This window comes from Hirundo rustica, chromosome 1, assembly GCF_015227805.2.
Source record: "Hirundo rustica isolate bHirRus1 chromosome 1, bHirRus1.pri.v3, whole genome shotgun sequence".
In the NCBI taxonomy this organism is placed as follows: Eukaryota; Metazoa; Chordata; class Aves; order Passeriformes; family Hirundinidae; genus Hirundo; species Hirundo rustica.
The window spans coordinates 48,422,481-48,442,064 of NC_053450.1; the positions used below are offsets into that span (position 1 = coordinate 48,422,481).

Here is a 19,584-nt window from a genome sequence, read left to right on the forward strand (position 1 = left end):
ACAAGATTTTAAGGTTTACTTCATAAACACTGTAGGATCCTTTTCCCCCCTCCCACAGTCTTTTCAAGGTCTTGAGATTCTCATCCAGTTTTTTCTTCATTAGGGATATTCAAACTCAACTGCAAAAGAGTTTACAATCTCATGTAGCAAGTGACAGATAAATAACTCATTCACAATGTCTTTCAAGAAAAATGAATTATTAGTTTGGATTTACTCTATTTACACTGAAGTTTCCTCTCATCTTTATTTTTCATTTTATTTTTAAGAAAATATTGTTTGCATCTAATACCATTTAGAGTCTCATCTTTCAGTCTAATGTTGCCACTATTGCATAAGAGTAATGGGAAGGATCAAGAACACATATTTTTTCCTGACGATGTTCTCTTATTGCTCAATTAATGGTATCTGTACTTGGAGTATTGCATCATATTATCTGGGATTTGGACAATTCCTTGGACAGAGATAGAAAAATGCATATACTACAGAGCCACATGCAGGATGGTGGAAGAGGGCAGCTGTTTCCACACAACATCAAACAGAAAGCAAATCACAAGTGGTCTTAATACGTAGGCTGCTATGCCCTCACTGCTCCATCCCTCCCACCCCAAGATTATTCCTACAGTCCTCAGGAGCAGCTCACAAAACAATAAACATACTAAAGGTAAAATTAACACCTGGATGCAGGATGGTGTTACTAAGTTGAACTTACATGCATGAAGCTATCAACTTCAAATCACCCCCAAGTGCTGCAAAAATTAAGTCTGAATTGCATTCTTAGAAATTCGGTGACCTGGGAGTTTTCAGGTTCACAGAATGAACCAGCAGTGATGTAACACTGAGACTGGCAAAAATCACTCAGAAACAGCAACTGAAACACCATCTCATCTCGTTTACTGAAACTTTGAGATATTTCTTTAGCTCTTTTTAACAGTGTTATCCACAGAACTGTGCACATCAAGAGCAGTTTACAACCACGATCAAACATAGACTACGCTAAGAAGAGCAATGGTACAGAAGTCACTGCAAGCTGAGCTTAAGTCAAGTTTTACAAGATGGCACTGGCTTTACTTTTCTTCAGGTTATGGCTCCCACTCAAGACAGGGGAAAAAAAAAAAAAAAAAAAAAAATGGTAATAGGTTAAACTCTTACAACACAGTGAGAGGAAAACTGGTGCAGTCAGTGCACCAACACATTCCTCCAGTGAGGACTGAGGTGATTTAAGATTAAGCATGTTCCAAGCTTCATTTGATGCCATTTCCTCAAAAAAAACAGATGCAATATAAGCACATGAAGGAAAACATATAAAAGCTTTCAGGAGTTGATTATGTGGATTTAGCCTACTCTGACTGCAAAGCTTTTGGAGTCCTTTCAGATGATGTTATGAAGTGAGCAGATAAGTTACTGTGAAGATTTTTTAGGGTTTCCTAAATACCTTTGTAGAAGATGGATCAAATCCTTTTATGCTGCAGGGAATTTTCACAGTATACATAGGAAAAGGAACATTACAATGCACCCTTAACAAGGGATACACTTCTTTTTCAACAGAAAAACCTTCACGTGGGAAAAAAAGGGTTATCAACCCACAAACACTGCTTTTGATTTTCAAGTTCAGGTATCGCTAAAAGACTTGATTATTTTAAAAGGAGTATATCCTTACACAGTCGTGGCAGGGATGACACAAATTAATCACCAAGGAGCACTTTTGAAAACCTCAGCCTGTTTCCTCAAGACACGCAAGCTTCATACATAGCCTTCCCCACTTACGTCTTCTGACCTAAATCAACAAGACTATTAACCACATTATTAATGCCAGTGCAATACAACCAAATCAGCAATGATGCTTCATCCTAGCTATAGGATCAAGACATATTTTTGCTGTGTAATTTTGATCTTACAATTAGTTGCAGACACGGATTGCAATTTATTCTTCTAACAACCCGGCGTGTTCGCACCGTCAGGCAAGTATGTGTTTGAATCACCTCTGTGCCCAGCACGATCATGGAGCAGATACTCCTGGAAGCTATGTTAAGGCACATGGAAAATTAGGTGACTGGTGACAGCCAACACGGCTTCACTAAGGACAAATCACGGATGAAAATTTGGCAATCTTCTACCATGGGGTTAGAGCGGTGGGAAGGGATCCCATGTGGAGGAACCTCACAGGCCTGAGAGGTGGTCCCATGAAAACTTCATTAAGGACCTGCACCTGGGCTGGGACAACCCCAGGCCTAAAACAGGCTGGATGGGGAACGAATTAGGAGCATCTCTGAGGAGAAGGATTTGGGGATGTTGGTTGACAAGAAGAGCAGTATGACCCTGCCATGTGCACTTGCAGCCCAGAAGGCCAACTGCATCCTGAGCTCTGTCAAAAGCAGCATGGCCAGCAGGCCAAGGAGGTGACTCTGTCCCTCTAATCTTCTCTGGTGCGACTCCACCTGGAGTGCTGCATCCAGCTCTGGGGCTCTCCATCATACTAAGAATAATGTAAACCTGCTGGAGCTGGTCCAGAGGAGGGACAGGAATATGATTAGAGGGCTTAAGCACCTCTTCTATGAGAAAAGGGTTTAAGAGTTGAGGCTCTTCAGCCTGGAGAAGAGAAAGCTCCAGGCAGACCTCCAGTGCCTAGGAGAAAGTTGGAGAAGGACTTTTGACAAAAGGCAAGGGGTGGTAGAACAAAGAGAAATGGCTTTAAACTGAAAGAAGATAGAATTACACTAAGTGTTAGGAAAAAATTCTTCACTGTGAGGGTGGTGAGGCGCTGTGGTTGGACTAGGTGTCTTGAAGGTCCCTTCCAACTCAACCCATTCTATGATTCTATGAATTCATTTAGCTACCACTCGTAGTAACACAGCAGATAAAATTAATATAGTATGTAAGCAATTAACATAATAAAATAAGCACAAATTTGTTCCTCAAATAATGTATTCAAACTCAGTACCTGTTCCCAAAGCCTATGTATTTTAATTGAAATGGTGTTATTTTTATGTACTTTTTGTATATATAAGCGTTCATTCATTAACAACATATCTTCTGTTAATACACAGATCTTATTGTAAGTTGTTAGCTAACAACTATATTTAGTAATTAGCAATTAAAACAAACTATTCAGAAGCATTAGCGATATATTTACATAGTTTACAAAAATCTGCTAAGTAAAGTATCTTCTCAGATGCACCAGTTAATTTAAAGCTTTGTTTCTAATGAAGATTTAATGTTAATTTCAACAGAACACTGTCTAATATTCCACCATTAAAAAAAAAAATAAATCCATAATTGGGAAGCTCAGTTAATGGTCTTTCTAAATTAACAGAAGTCTGCATTTGTCATGAATTTTAATGCTGGTAATTATCACTAATTGCTGACTTTTATGAATTATGTGGGGGGTTTTTTGTTGTTGTTGGTTTTTTTCTCCCAGTTGCTTTTATCCTGAGAAATTGAAAGGCAGAGTCACCAATGTTTCAAAAGAGCCATGTAATTCCATAAGAAGCAATCACAATGGCATCTCAGCTGGTATTGCTTGTGAAAATGAAAGGGATGATCATTTATTAAGCACTTATTAAGCACTGGGCACCTGGAAGCTGAGCACTTCACCTACAATCCCAGGCATACTTCAAATACCATCTCAATTGATTTTGTGACCAGCTCTTCAACTCAACTGGACTAGCAAAGACCACAATATGAAGCTAATGATATTGAAGTAATTTCCAACCACTGAGTTTGCTCAGCTTGTTCATGTTTCATTTTTTCCCTGCAAGTTGTCTGTACAGCAGTTCTCCTGATCTGCTTCCAGAAGTCAGTACTGTAAGTACATATTCACCTGCCTGGTGTTGCCTTCAAAAGGACTATGAAGTAGGACTGTGCATTATGGCTTAGCATACATTTATACATTATACATTTATGTATGTAAATTATTGTAAATCCTTAGGCCACTGGGCTGCAAAATTTTAAGTTTTAAACATCACAGCGTATACTAATTATTTATTATCGGCAGAATGCACCATTTGTGCAGGAACTTACGCTTGACATTTTTAAAGACTGCTCACCAAGATTACACTACTTCATAGGAAAACAGCAAAAAAAATCACTATTAAGATAGAGACAATAGAAGCTAAAATGAAATCCATTTGTACACGTCTCAGCATCAGATTGTACAGCATTAAAAAGAAACTCCTTAATAAAGATCATTTTAGATACGTACATCTACAATAAAAGCGTTGTTCCCCCTGTTTTTTCTTTCTTTTTTTGTTTTAAAGTTTTTTCATGTGAGAGTGCTGCTAAATAAAAGGCAAAGATATTTTTTATTGCCAAGTAATATAAACGAATCACTATTCATTTTGCAGAGACATTAGCGGTTCTGAAAGTCCTCAGTTCTTGAAACACATACAAACTGACACTAATAAAAATAAAACTTTCTGAATAATAGGCATAATGGTAGTACAGATTACATTGGCTCTTAAAACTTTCCAAACAAAGATGACACAATTCTTCATAAATACCCACTTAATAATTTCTTTTTCCACTGTATTCATCTTATCTGATGCATGTTCTGATTTCTGACAGCTGCAACAGGCTAAAAATAAAACTTTGTTGACTTCAACCTTTCCTTTGCTGCAAGCAAGCTTTTTTTTCCCCCCCTGAATTTGGCAGAGGTGGAGATGTACCATGGCACTTCTTCAAATATGCAACTTGAAAGTAATTTCAGGGTTATCAAGTAAAAAAAAAATCAAAAAGAAAAAAAGTCATCCTTACATAATTAAACTAGCCTTCACTAATGCACTTGGATAGAGGGTTAGGTAAGTTGTTGGTTCCTCACATCCTCTGAAAAAGGACTGGTTTTCTCTCTAGACCCCGGTTTGAAAACAGGCAAGCCTGAAAAAGAGTTCTTGGTTTTACAAGGCTTAGTCATCCCTAAAAAGGAACCAGCAAACGTGGAAATGAGCCCCTCCTCTTTAACAGAGGGTTACGTCAAAATGCTTGTCAAGTTCCCTCAGAGCAAGTACCTGCACAACCCTTCCAAAAGTACCATTTTCAAACAAGTCAGAATGATCATGCTTCTACTCTTTTGGACTCAAAAAATGTTTTAGAAATGAACAAACAAGATTTTTCTTATCTGAAGCTCCCACATAGTCACTAGATAGAGAGGCATATCTAACATTTCTGCAGTCACTTTTAGCCCATGATGCAGAGACAAGAAAAGACCAACACAGCAAAGCCAGCTGCTTTTGTGGCCATTTCTATGTAGAAAGCAACGCTCTGAATAGACAAGAAAACACTCTATAGGTCAAAAACTTAACAGTCAGCTTAAATCCACAAGTAATGTCAGGTTAGTATCATTCAGACACTTTCTGCAACTTCCCTGCTGGTGGGAAACTGCCTGAATTTCTCATAGGTAATTTTAGTGGAAATGAACTTCCAAGTGCAGAGTGCTTTGTAGAGTTCTTCCTTTTCCTTTTCCACAACATGTGTTTGTCACGTGTCAGAGCTGACTCTACTTTCTCCCCTTCCCAGAATACCACAAATTCTTCTGTAAAATAAACAAAGTTCTGTCCAGAATCTCTGAAATTACCAGTGGCAACCCTGTTTGATATCAAATATACTAATCACTGTTGGTCCATCTGCAATATCCCATATTTTAGTTAGGATTAAATTTGCAGGAAAAAGTCAACCAACAGAACAACACTTGAACACCATATCCAGACTAAAAAAGAAGATTTTTGACATTCAAGCTACCTTTTCTAGATACTTACGAATCTCAAAAGTTATGTGTGGGATACATGTCCACAAATTACATTTATATAATGCCATTAGGTCTAAAAAAAACCCCCCACCTTTATCTTTACTTGAAACAGAAACCAAAAAATTCAATTCACAAAATATTAACACTCCATAGGAGAAGGAAGTAGTTTGCAATTTCTATGGCTTCTATTGTTCTGTAATGCAACTCATTATCTGCTATGATAAATTGGGGGGGGGGGGGGGGGGGGGAGTGGCTATGTCTTACATGAAGAAAAAAATGACACTAAAATATTAGACTTGTTGAAGGCATTAGATGTGCTACTCTACTTTTCTCCCCAAAATCTTAGTGATGTTTACAGGCTGGACTTAATTTACGTGCAACATAAACATGCTAGCACAGGCAATCTTGATTCCCAAAGCTGCTATTATGGTTTAATGAGTTAGCAACACAGAATATTGACAGGTTCTATGCATTCTTGATGGCATGCAAATAAAACTTCCAGTAAATCCTGACATTTAAGAAACTAGTGCTCAAAATATTTTTCTGTGACTGTTTCCACAGTAGAATATAAATACTTGGCATAAAATTCTCACTGTGGGATAAAATCTGCTTAAAACCACCCCCCAAACCCCCAAACACCTGATAAATAAACAGTTTATAAATGCAGAATAATTTTCTCCAGTAGATGAGAAAAAAATACAATAACACATCTAAACGTATTTAATGTGCTCTGAGTAGTTAAATTCTGAAGTTACAAACAAAATTAAGCATTACAGCTCAAATATGCACTCTTCTAAGCAGTTTAATTATACAGATGTAGCAGTTAATTCCACATAGATATATATGTAAAATGTGATAATTGTTGTCTGTAGGGATAAAGCTGAAAATAGTCTCAGACCTCTCATTGAATCCCTACAGCAAAAGCCAGACCAATCTCATTGATAAATAAATCACTTAATCCTTTCTTCATTTATCATCACCCTATTACAAAAGCATGAAGCTGAAGCCTAGAAAGTCAAAGCTAAGGCCTGACCTTCCATCTCTGTCCTCTCTGGCTGCTCCCTTGTGTACCCCTCAAACACATGCCATCATTTCCTGATGTGTTTAGAAGGGGTTATCAGGAGAATTTCAGGACATGTGTCAGTTTTGTGGCAACCTGAATGCTATACAAACATCTTCTGTGTTTAATAGGCAATTTGTATTTTAGTAGGTTTATCCATTCCCAACTTTATTTGTTTAAAGGTGCCTTAACCTTGATGTAAATCAATGCTAAGCATCTGTATGGAGAACTTCTGAAGAGTTTAAAAATTAAACTCTACAAAGAGCTCTATCTTGAAAGGAGGTTTCTCTCAAAAATAAACCAAACCAACTCGTCAACTTCTTTGTTCACTTTCCACCCACCTTGAAAATTACGCAGTTCATTCTTTTATGCTCTTCTTACAGGGTTCTTTCAAAGATCACGATGAAACACTGGGCTGGGCACTATGAAAACACCACCACCACTGGCACCCAAGTACTTTTTTCTTCCTAATGCAACCATGAGTGTTTGCGTAAGACAGTAGGGCCAACGAGTCAGAGGCCCTGGGTTGTGCGTTGCTGCAACCCCCCTCTTCCAAAGGAAAACAAAAAGCACTGAACCTTTTCTGCCACATGCCCAGTCCTTCCCCCACCACCTCTGTGGTGAAGACAGCCATTATTACATTTCCTTTTGGATTATTTACAAGGTCTTGGCTCTGACATTGATTTCTTATCTGTTTCTATGACAAATGTTAAGTGTTAATAAGCTGTCCTTTTAAAGAAAGATAATGCAAAACAAATTATAGGAATTAATTACCCCAAACCAATCCTTTATTTTTTTTTCTCATGAGCATTGAAACAAGAACAGTAAAAATTACTCAAGATCAGAAAAAAACCCCCACACTTTTTTTCAGCCAATTAATAAGTGTTAGCAGATTAAAGGAAAAAAGACAGCACCCTGAGAATCTAAAGCAAATTTGTCAGGGAATATAGCATAACCAGGCAGGCACAGCTCCCTTATGAACAGTTTTTTAAATTATAAGTGAACAGTTACTTCATACTTTTTCAGATATTTCGCTCCTGGTTTAAATTTTAGGATAAAGGGTGAAAGTTTCAGAAATCTTTTCACTTACAGAACCATTAAAATGATAAACATTTGTGATCCCAAAGTACACTTCTACTCTAACTGTCCTTTCAGACCTGCATTGACTGCACTATAATAGCTGCCAACATTTGGTAAGGATTAGCCTTTCATTTAGACAAAAGCAAGCATTCCTTAGCTAAATCAGCACTTTTTGCCATCAGACTCATAAAACCTTTTCACAACACAGATTTTCAAGAGAATCCTTTAGGGTTTTAGGATGCTGCTCCTTTTACTAAGTAACAAAATACACCCCAGGGTGTCTCATTGACCGCACTCAGCTGTCCTTTGACCTCTGCAATTGTTTAGCCTAACTTCAGGGCTACAGAATCTGCCTCCCCCCCTCAAAAAGGCTAATGTTGCTTCCTCCTAGCACCTGGCGAAGCAAAATCCTAGAGGTTCCCCCCTCTTCCAGATTTATACCATGTTCCAGATGTTGCCAAGCAAAATGTTCCCGCAGGGAGGTTTTGGGAGCCCACAAGCTCCGCTCAGAACCTGGGCTGTGGCCATGACCCCCTCGCTGGGCTCAGGGCTGCCCTTGCCCCCAGGGATACAACAGGTCATAAAGCAGGAATAGATCTTCAGCCTTCTGGGTACGCTGGCTATTTAAATGCAACAAGAAACTATGTGAGCCCAATATTGTGTACTGAGGGATGCCTCCCCCCTCTCAGAAGTCAGAAAAAAAAAAAAGACTTGTGAGAATCTCAGTTGGAAGCACAAATCTACCCCAATCATTACAAAGATCTGCATTCTTCTTCCCATTTGTTTTAAACCCTTTGAGAGGACAAATAAACAAACATTCACCCTCCAAGTGCATAAAACATATATTTAGCTAGTTGCTTAGGTATTTGAAGAGCCTCTGAGTAAAACAGCAGAAGAAGATTGTTACAGCTTCAAAAGAACTGTCATTAAATAATGAAGTTGACCTCATTGTGGGTATATAAGAAAAAAATGGAAGCAAAAATCAGCCCTCTGATGAAGGCTTTTTGATTATATGAACTGGATTTAATGATTTTTTTTTTTTAAGAACTTGGACATTTTACATGCATGAAGCAAAAATAAAATCATTATTTACAGTCCACACTGCTCCTAAAATGCAGTCAATGGAAATGAAAGCAGAGATGCTGATCATAAACATAGAGTGTATCATCTATTAGGAAAGGCAAGTACAGTACCTTCTCAGATTCCTTTTAACCTATTTGAAATGCAGTCATGATTAAAGGATGCAGCTAAGAGTTTGTGAAGCCTTGCTGCAAAGTTGTTTAAAACTCCTGAACACCTGAAAAATAAAAAAGGAGAAAAAAAATCAGAATAACTCACGCCAGCGTATAGTTTATAACAAGACAAAAAACCCTTCCTGTGGAAACCTGGTCTAGGGTGAAAAAAGGAGGGCCAATGAAATTAAAAAAGCACATTATTCTTTAGAGGAATACTTGATTTAAAATGCTTGGTTGCTTCTCTATATTCTACCAGAAGTACAAACTAAGAATTTGCACATTTTTGGCACTGAAGTCACAATATGACAGATTAGGAATTTATCACATTAATATGATAAAATTAACTGTTGCAGAAACATTAAAAAATGATAATGCAGAAGTAATTATTTTACTACTTATAAAGAAAGAAACTAAATAGTTGAGCAGTTAACTAACCTGAAGATCAATATTCAGAATGAAATTAGAATTAGCTGCTTGCTCTCCTATCCGGCTTTCCACAAAAATATTGAAGTGAAAACATTACTTGTAGAAATTACATTCTATGAAAGAAAATACACCTGAAATACCTCAAGGAATGGCAGAAATGGTGTAGCAAGCAGCAAGCAAAAAAATAACTCCTAAAATATCTAGGGCTGTACCGAACACCGATTAACATCAGGAAAAGCTTTAAATTAAGTTATCACCGAGTGGACTTCGACAAGGCTTTCTTAGGGAGACAAACCGGTTTGGTTTCTCAATAGCAACAGACCATATTTTGCCAAAAGATTTAAAGGTATGTTCCCTGGTGCTCGCAAATGGGATTTTAAGCTTAAAGCTGGCACTACGGGCACAGGCCCGCTGGCAAAACCGGAACAGCTGTACACCCCCAATTCAAACTCCAGGTGTCAAAATTAAAGGCCTTAAAGCTTCCTGCCTCTCCTCTCAGTTTTAAAAACCAGCCTGTTCAAGAGAGCAGCTGTAACACGCTCACCTCTGGCTCAGGGAGGGTTTTTTGGGCAGGATCGGTGTGTTCTGAAGAAAGGCACTGAACAGCTCTGTTTCCGGGGACCACCGAAGGCGCATCCCCGCCAGGCCGACAGCGGGTAACACACGCAGCTCCCGACCCGGCTGCAGGGCTCCGCACAAACCCAGCGATTGCAGAACGCCAGTAATCCAGCTCCAACCGCTCCTGGCGCTGAAATTGCTATTTTTCAGACACGTGCTGAACATTTCACCTGCTAGTAATGACATTTTTGTATTTTCTTCTAATTACACTCAAAGCTAAGACCTTTGGCCCTAGGCCACAGACATCTATTCAGGCTGCACACATTCTCTTAAAGGCCCTGAGCCTTTGTTGTCACTCTCGGTCTTTCATCTATTATTTACATCCATTGAGAGGAGAGATACTCCACCATTTGTGAAGCTTTAAAGCTTCTAATCATCTTAATTTCTTCGCCTTTCAACCGGTGCTTCCCCTTATGGACCAATGCCAACAGTGTGACAAAATAATTTTTCAAGCCAAGATCCTGCTGGACCCTTCCCAAACCTTGACACACACACTGGGCTGTAAGTGCCTTTTGTCCTTCGCCGGCTGCTTTTGCAAACACAGACCTTTGCTCAGCTTGGGGGTGGGGGGTATGGGTCTGCTTGTCAGTGCATTCGAGGGAGTTTTCTTGGGGGTTATGTGGTTTTGCACCACTTTCTCTCTGTTAAAAAGTCTAACTCAATTAGCCCAGCTAAATCAGAGATGCTGTAGGGAGCCTTAGCTCTTTTAAAAATTTTAAGTACCTTCTGAAATACCATCAACTGTGAATTTTACGTTTCCATCTTTTTTTCCGAAAGCTAAACTGCTGATATCCTGCTTTGGTTTTTATACTGTTACTGTTATGTGTTTAAACTGACAGATTATCACACAATATTTAAGACATACAAAATACCGATAACCCTTTTCCTGATTATTAGCAACATTAATTTGTTCTGACCGTATAACATAATGTGAGAAAAAAAAAATTTTCATCTTATGTTTAGGTCATCTCCTTCTTATCTTCCTTTATTTTCAAATGAAATAGGAAACAAATCAACAGTATTCTTGCCAAGATGCAGAAGATCTCTTCAGAATTCATCAGTCACCAATCTTCCTCACCAAGACCTGTGAGATCTGCTAACGTGATCCACATCTTGGCTCTTTCTTCCTCTATGGTCTGGCTTACTTTTGATTTTTAACAGTGCTTCCTTGTTGTCTGTCCCCTCTGAAGACCCCCAACCCCCATGTCTTTTCTTATTTTTACCATTTGCTTCAACTAGCAGTTCACTTGAGACTCATCCATCTTACAATGCCTAAAGTGACAGATGTTTTCAGGAATGACCATGCTGTCGAGTGAACAAAAGATAACATCACCTCTAGGAACTCGGGGAGAAATACAACTTCAACCCTGAGACACAGTTCTCCTGGCAGACACAGCACCATAAACCTCTCTCAAGTGAAAAAAACCCCAAACAACAACTGTGGGGAAAAGGAATCTGACACAATTACAAGCCAAAAAGAGTATTTTTTCTATCATGATCTGTAGTTAGTGGTGTTGATGACCTTTTTATTTTCTTTTTTTTTTTTTTTTCCCCTAATACCCCACTGAAGAATTTTGTAGAATTTACCTGTGATAAAATCAAGAGGAGAGACAATGGAGAAATTTCACACAAATACTCTTTCAGGACCCCTACAGACTTGAATGGAGGAAGAGGGCACTTTGGAACAGCTTCAGCAGAAGGTCACACAAGTCCTTTGCCAAAACACAGACATTACCTTGTTAAAATCTACACATCCTACAGACCAGCTGTTGCTCAGTTAAATTCCACAGGAATTCAGAATCATGGTGCAAGCCTGTGCCCTTGACAAATGCATACTGTAACCAGAGTATGATTACTTTAATGTCACAGCTGCTTGATAAATCTGTAATCTGCAAGTAACAGCCCCTCAGTGTTTTGACATTTGAGCATGCACCACTTAAAAAAAAAAAAATTAAATTAGAATGGTAGGTTTTCCAGCCAACACCCACATATACAGCTACAGAATGGTGCCTTTTCCTAAACAAAAATCTGCCCTCTATGCCTGTAAGACTGAACTAAAAACTGCTGATTTGAAATAGACCCAAAATTCTCCATCCAGTGAGTGGAACGTTTGTTATGATAGAAAATATGAGTTTAAAAAAAAGGAAAGGTCATGTTAGCTTATCCCAGTGATGATATATTAGCAAAAGTGACACTACAAATCCTGAGAACCCCTTCACTGCTGTGAGATACAAAGAAATTCCCTGTCTCTCAGTAAAGCTTTAAACAGCAACTCATGTTCACTTTTCAAACACCACATGAAATAACCATCATTACAGTACATGAGACTGAGAACAGATGAGTTTTATGTACGTGAAGTTAGAGTTGTAAACTAAAAGACCAGGATAGTGGGCCTGATAACCAAACATCTCCTGTCCAGTGTAAAGTCATGGAAAAATCACAACACAGACTTCTTAAGATTTATTGATTGCTTATATTTATTAATTTTTGATGACTTGTGATTTTATGTCCATATTCTGATGTAGAATCTTTCTGCTGTGCTCTCATAGCTGACCATGTCAAACCACCAGACTGTAAATACAGAAATAATGTATAAATACACCATTTTTTAATATAGGCCATTTCCCCACAGTATGCCATTCTGCACTACCATTTTGGACATCCAACATACAGAAATTAAACTAACAACTGGTTTGGTCCTTCCTAAAGAGAATCCCAACTCTGGGCCTCAGACCACCTTTAGAGCTCCTCTCCTATTCTGAGCCACCGAGTGATCTGACACCGAAATCTTTAATAAAATCCCATTCAGTTGGGAAGAACACAAACAGCAAATCTACAGAAGATCATTACTGGTATATGACTGAAAAAGTTTTATGCAAGACTCTGCTTTCCACCTCATGTCTCAGCAACTGGCAGGGTTCAAGGCATACTGCAACTACCAAGAAGAAAAGAAACAAGAAAATTGACTCCGGGAGATGTACCGGCACATTCTGCTGTGGTTTCTGAATCCACTAACTCCACTATACCTTGAGCGTCACCGTGTCCAGAACAACTTTCTGAAGCTCCTTCCAACCCAAATAAATCAAAGAAACAAATAATGAAGTCTGCACTTCATTGTGGACAAAATTAACAGGATGTTAATATTCACGGGAAAAAAGTCTTGAAAATATATAATGCTTTCACACAAAATACTTGAAGATCTTGGCATCAGATATGGATAAAAAAGCAGTAAACTGTATCCTGCCTTATAAAATCTGTACTCTGCATTCAAATAAGCATCTTATCAAACGGCCAGCCCTTACACATTTTATCTCCAAATATTTATCACACTAGAGAGAAGTGTTTATAGTTAATATGCAATCCATCTTCTGCATGCTGCTGCTTTTAAACAAGACAAAATGCAAGGTAAAAGGTCAAAACTACTAGAAAAGCCTTGAATAAAAACCGCAACCGTTTTGCTGGAAGAGACAAAGCTTAAAATAGATCACTGGAGCCAAACTCTATATGGAATAGGGCAGGCCAAGGATACTGATCCAAACAGCAGTGAACAGTATCAGAACTGTCGGTATGAGTGTGTTTGGTAACTCCACACTGCTTTGAAAATCTCTCATTTAATGAGATTCACGTTTTCCAATTGAAGCGGAACATTTTTACATGCATGTATGTAAAATCAGTTCTCATTCAATGCAATTTTAACATGGAATGACTGAAAAAATGATAGCAAACATACAGGTAGCTTCTGTCATTGCCATTAAGTTAATGACACTGAAACATGACCTTGAAATGACAGCTTCATTTATGCAAGTTTTACCAGAGAAGGTTTTTAAAAGCCCTGACTAAATTAACTACTTTTAAACACAATGGGATCAATATGTATGCAGAGAATGTACACCCCCATGGCAAGTTCTGCTTGCTTGATTGATCAAAAACAAAAAAATCCTGTGGCTTTCCAGATCTCAGCTGGTGCCAGAAATCCACATAGAAAAAAAAAAAAAAATCCATCTAAATGAAACTCTGAAAAGGTTTACCCTTCACCAGTCTATTTGCACTTCAAAAACTCCTTAAGTCCTTCAGCTAAACCCCTGGGTTGAACCGTTTCAAAAATGAGAGGGGGATGGCCATGATTTATCTTCCTTCTGTGCTCTGGACAGAGCTGTAAAATCTGCTTGCTGGTGTGCCTGTGTGCTACAGACTTCTTTTAATGAACCTTGGATATTTATCAGTTTTAGAAATAACTCTGCTCAATTCCATACCACCTTTTATTTCCTTCAATCAGACACAAGTACCATTTATAAAGCAAAATTTTGATTTTTGGGCACTGGCACGCAAGCTGAAGAAGATGAATCAGCAAAATGGCCAAGCATCTGAAATTAGCATTTTAAAGGAAAATATAGCAGGTCTTACTCATACCTGTAAGGGCTGGCTGTTGCCTTAGTGAATTTGTGCTCAGGGAACACTTGTTTAACAATCTAATTTAAGCCTACCCCTTATATTTACTAGTATCAAACACATTTTTAGCAATGAGCTCAAATAATTTTCTGTTTGTAGGTAATGAATGTGTTAGGTCACCCAGGATGCATTTTCCAGGCTTCTGTTCCCCAAGATACATTACCAATAGAAGGAAAATGGAGATTTCATGGGTCACAAACTTCTGCATCATGAGGACCTTCAGTGCTGCTGTCAGCCTAGTAAAACTCAATTGATACACTCTTGCTATATTTGTCCACTATTAAAACCCCTGCACCTGAATTTCTACAGTTTGTTTTTTGTTTGTTTGTTTGTTTTCTGAAGCAAAAATACTAATTCAATGACTATATGGACATTCTTTGAACAAAATGCAATGCTGCATTATTCAGTTTGTATATTAAAAACTTAAACACACACATATAATATAAATCCTAAAGCACTGACATCGTGGAAAACACAAAGGGCACTGAAACATGTTCGTGTACTTCAGCTTTTCTAAAGCTTTCTTCTGCTCTTAAGACCCAACAAATCACATATCAGTGGCACAGCTCTTACCAGTCTAAATTCTTCAGACCTGGGTAAACAGATAGACTTGCTCTCAAGGTAAACAACAGTAAGAATAGATTCAATATTAACTATTTTTGCATGGAAAGAGCTCATTTATTTCCAAAGTCTTATTCAGATTTTGCTTTTATCAAAGGTTTTTTTCTCTTCCATTCTAAAACAACAGAAATGGAGGAAAAATATTTTATAAAAATATTTTAAAATTGCACATTCTGCCACTGTAGGTTGAGTCTTAATTAGACTTTGTGAAGCTTTAAAAACATTGACATTGTGCTTGTTTTTGTGCAAGCCAAACACTGGCCCTAACAAAACTGCAGGACTAATCTGGAAAAAAAAACCCAACAACTCCAACCAGCCCTAATCACTCTATTAATCCCTACTCAAATCCACAAGGATACTTAAGTAAGAGGTTGTGGATATAAGAAGGAATGGCATTTTACTCAGCATCTGACATGCTACTCAACTCCTCAGAGTCTGAAATTCTCCTTTGCTCCACAAAAAGAGCCAAAGATGTTTTAAGACTATATCTTCTTTTGTGCATATGCCTTTCATATTTAAAAAACCCTCTCCAGAATAACTTGCTTTTTGCAAAAATTGTAATAGAATATTTCTTTCACTATGTCCTTCACTGGCTCACATTTGTAAGATTGAGCTGAGGGTGTTTATAAACTTGCATCTTCTCCTGGTGTGCTTGCAAAGATTTACGATTCCAGCTGCAACCTCATTAGCAAAACACTTCAACTTCCCTACATGAGACAAGACTTGCTATTTTAATAGTTAGAGTTTTCATGAAGGTGGAAGTTTGTCTTTTATTATCACATCCCCTATTACCAAGACCAAGCTTTGCATAATATGTATTGTAATAAAGAAGTTTTGAGGGTTTTTTGTCATCTATTTTTTTCCATACTTATTTACAGTTCCTGAGAAAATCCCAAATTGACACAGCGATCAATAGGATTTGGTAATTCTATTTCAAGCAAAGTGAATGTCACCACACTACACCCAGGTAAACCAACTTTAGAAACTGAAGTCCAAGCAGACAGAAGAAAAATACCATAAAACAGAAAAAAAGAATCTGGAAAACCAAAACACCAATAAGAAATACCCTGTGGATTCATTAGCAACCAGGGTGGTAGGCTTTCCTCTAATTCCCTTTTAAAAGCCCATGACTACCTGCAGAGCCTGGGAGTGCAAATCACATTAGTGGAGCCACCAGATGACCAAAGAAAGCACTGGAGGCCTGGTGAAACCAGTAAACAAAAGGCAGCATTCCAGCTGAATGCTGCTGCTAGAGTCAGCATTGTAAGATGCTTGGATCTGATAACCCAAAAACCAGATTAGCTGCAGGCAACAAAAGAGTAAAATGAGAAACAAAGGGGTCATTTTGACACATGAAGAAATCATTTCCATTAAACCATCTTGAGTTTACTGTGTCGTTATAAAAACTGCTCCTACTTGAAGTGACATTTGAAGTAATGAAGTTGTGACAGTGCAGTGTCTTGGAAAAGCTCCTGAAATAACACATCCTTGAACGCCATATAATTTAAAGAGGCAAACTGGCCTCTTCGCCTTTGAATCCTTACGACATTTTAAAGATCTAATAACGATTTTTAAATCTGTTGTCCAGATTTCAGTTAGAAGACTTAACACGTATGGTTAGGCTTGAGGAAAAGATTCATTAGTTTTATCTGTATTTAAAAGTCTCTTCCAGAGACTGCACAAACCACAATATTCTGATACAATTACATGAGAAAGCTACCTTCTCTCCCCAGTCCCCTTTTCCTCACATGTGCGTCTCACTTACTGTCAACACAGGAAAGAATCATATTATATTCCTTGTCAGAAGCTTAAAACAGGATTTTTATCCTGAAAAAAGCCCAGGCACACTATAATCACAATGACCAACTGCAAAACTCAAACACAGAAGTGTATAAGAATATGTAGACACCAGAGAGAGAAAGAGGTCAAAACCTTCTAGGGTAAAATTGGAAACATTGCCACAATTTTGTCTTATACAATTAAAAATTCCATGAACTCAAAGCCAAAACAAGTTTTTTTCTTTCTTCACAAGACAGTAAATTGTCCTGCTATGAAATATTCACGAGCTAGAAGAAATTTATGAGGAACACCGTGGTATACAGACAATATTTTGGCTTTGCTCTCTGCATCTCTTGTTGCTAGCACACAAGACAGAAAGCTGACACACGGTGTGGGAACAAGCCTTCCTAGAACACCACACCTCTTCCCTGGGTTTTGAACACATACAGCAACTAAACCTGTTAGCATCAGTAAGGATGGGATCTCACGTATGAAGCCTATCTATTCACAGTCAACTGACTCCTCTCAGTGACAAATGCAGAGAAAACAGACCCAGAAAAACATCTCAGCAGAATCTGGTGGGGACAGTGTAAAAGGACAACCTGCAGCTGTGCCCAGACACAAATATATTATATGCATTGACCTGGAAATCCTGCTATCAAGGCTCAGTGAAAGGCTTGGCAGAAAAAGCTTTGCAAACACTTTCTGCTACTTGGTGAATTTTTCAAAATACATAGCCATTGAACACATCTGAAAGGGGAAAGATGTAAGGCAGGCCTCTAATTATAGAATATGGCGATCTCTGGGGACATCTGTGCCAACATACATCAGAGCCCAAAAGACCAATGGTATGGAGTGGATACTGTGCACATATGGTTTTTTCCTTGTTCCAAACCATTCTGCTCTGGAGTACTACCATGGTATCCACGCTGCTTCTAGTATTTTTGCCACATACGTGACCTGAAAGAGGTGGATGGGCAGAAGACAGAGAGAGTAGAAGCATCTTCTCTTACTGTTCTTGTAAAAATATCTTCTTATCCAAATCACCACTCAGGCATAAATACACCTTTATAAATCCACAGAAGGAAAATGTGAAAGTTGTGAAGAACAGTCAAGAAAAAATGAAATTTCAAAAAGAAACATGACTTGAGGCCAAAATGTGCATGCATATGCGCTGTAGAAATCTAGGTAGAGGGGAAACACAAGCTGTGGTACATCTGGCTCATCTTGAACCCTTATACGGAGGAGATTCAGCCTATCACGATTCAAATAAACTTGTGTCTGTATTTATAGCAATCAGCCAGTCTGAATACAAAGATGGATGCAGCCAGTAATCACATAAAATCATCCACTTTAACACAGCTGGCCTTCGTACTGCAAAGAGAAAGAACATGCTTGGTAGTCATGAACAGTTAGATTACAATTAGGGATTTTACACACTATCTTTCCAATAACATGTCAGAGCACTCTAAACAAAGAAGATAATCAGTCCAGAATATAAAAATCCCCCTTTAAATATTTAATACAAGTAGACCCCATATTTCAATTACAAATGTCTTTCCCAAGCAAGGCTGTGTTATTTCAAGTTGTGTTGCCCAAGTTCCCTCATCATTAAGATATTCCAGAAAAATAGAAACTCTGTCAGGGCTTGATGTTTAGCTGCTGTTTCTTGTGCAGAAACACTGAGTATGGCCAGACCTTCCTAAGAATGCTAAGATTAAAAGCTTTCCTCTCTTTGAGGAATTTGAGTTATTTCTACATAGAGGCAAGCACCTGACTCACAGGTCTTCCCCTAGCTGGGAACACCATAGACACATTTCTAGGCATGTTGACTAAACACCTGGGAGGTAGAAGAAACTGATTTCTTGTTCCTAGGGCCATTCAGCAGAACTGGCACAAGGTCTCTACAAAGACCCCCACATATGCAGAAAAATGGATGGGCTCCTTACTGAGCTGATAGGAAAACCACGAACAGACCAGGGCCATCTTCACTACTCATGCTGATCTACATCCTCTATGACTGCAGTTTGAGTCTACATCTTTTCTCACAACAAAACTGCTTTTCTTGAGAAGCTCCCTATATGAAGACTTGCACAATGCCCAGAGAGTTTCCTCGAGCACATTTTTGGACCACAAATATTGGACATTAGAATAGTTATCCCAGTAGAGTAGAAACCATTCATAGAGAAATTATGTCTAATCCAGACACGGCTTGCTATGCCAGAAGTCCAGGAATATTTACAAGAGTGGCTATTGAAGCATTCTACTTCAAGGTGGGAAGAAAAACCAAGCTGCCCTTTGAACAGTTATAACAGAAATCCAGCATAGAGAAATAGATGTGAAAGATGCAGGACTGGGAAAGAATACTGCTCTGCATTCACAGGGATAAGAGATCTGCTAGTGCTTTTACTCAGTTCTTCCACATCTTCAGTGCTCTGGCATGAGGAGAAAGGAAAAGAACGGCCAAGGGAAAAAAAAAGAAAGAAAGAAAAAAAGGCCTTTCAGAAATAAGAATTTCATAAGAAAAGTAAATAGAAAGAAAACACCTTGTCCTCTCTCACACACACTGAAGTAGAGAG

The 19,584-nt window shown here is 38.3% G+C and overlaps 1 protein-coding gene across 11 annotated transcripts in view; it reads right to left on the reverse strand.

Annotated features, from left to right (window-relative positions):
• The window catches only part of GREB1L (GREB1 like retinoic acid receptor coactivator), a 133,165-nt gene that overhangs the window by 67,207 nt on the left and 46,374 nt on the right, over positions 1-19,584 (reverse strand). For 9 of the 11 annotated variants that reach the window (XM_040077793.2, XM_040077803.2, XM_040077767.2 and 6 more), the window contains exon 2: positions 9,071-9,174. The exons of the other annotated variants lie outside the window; for them this stretch is intronic. The gene's annotated coding sequence lies outside the window, so the exon portion shown is untranslated. The remainder of the gene's footprint in view (positions 1-9,070; positions 9,175-19,584) is intronic. 11 annotated transcript variants of the gene reach the window in all.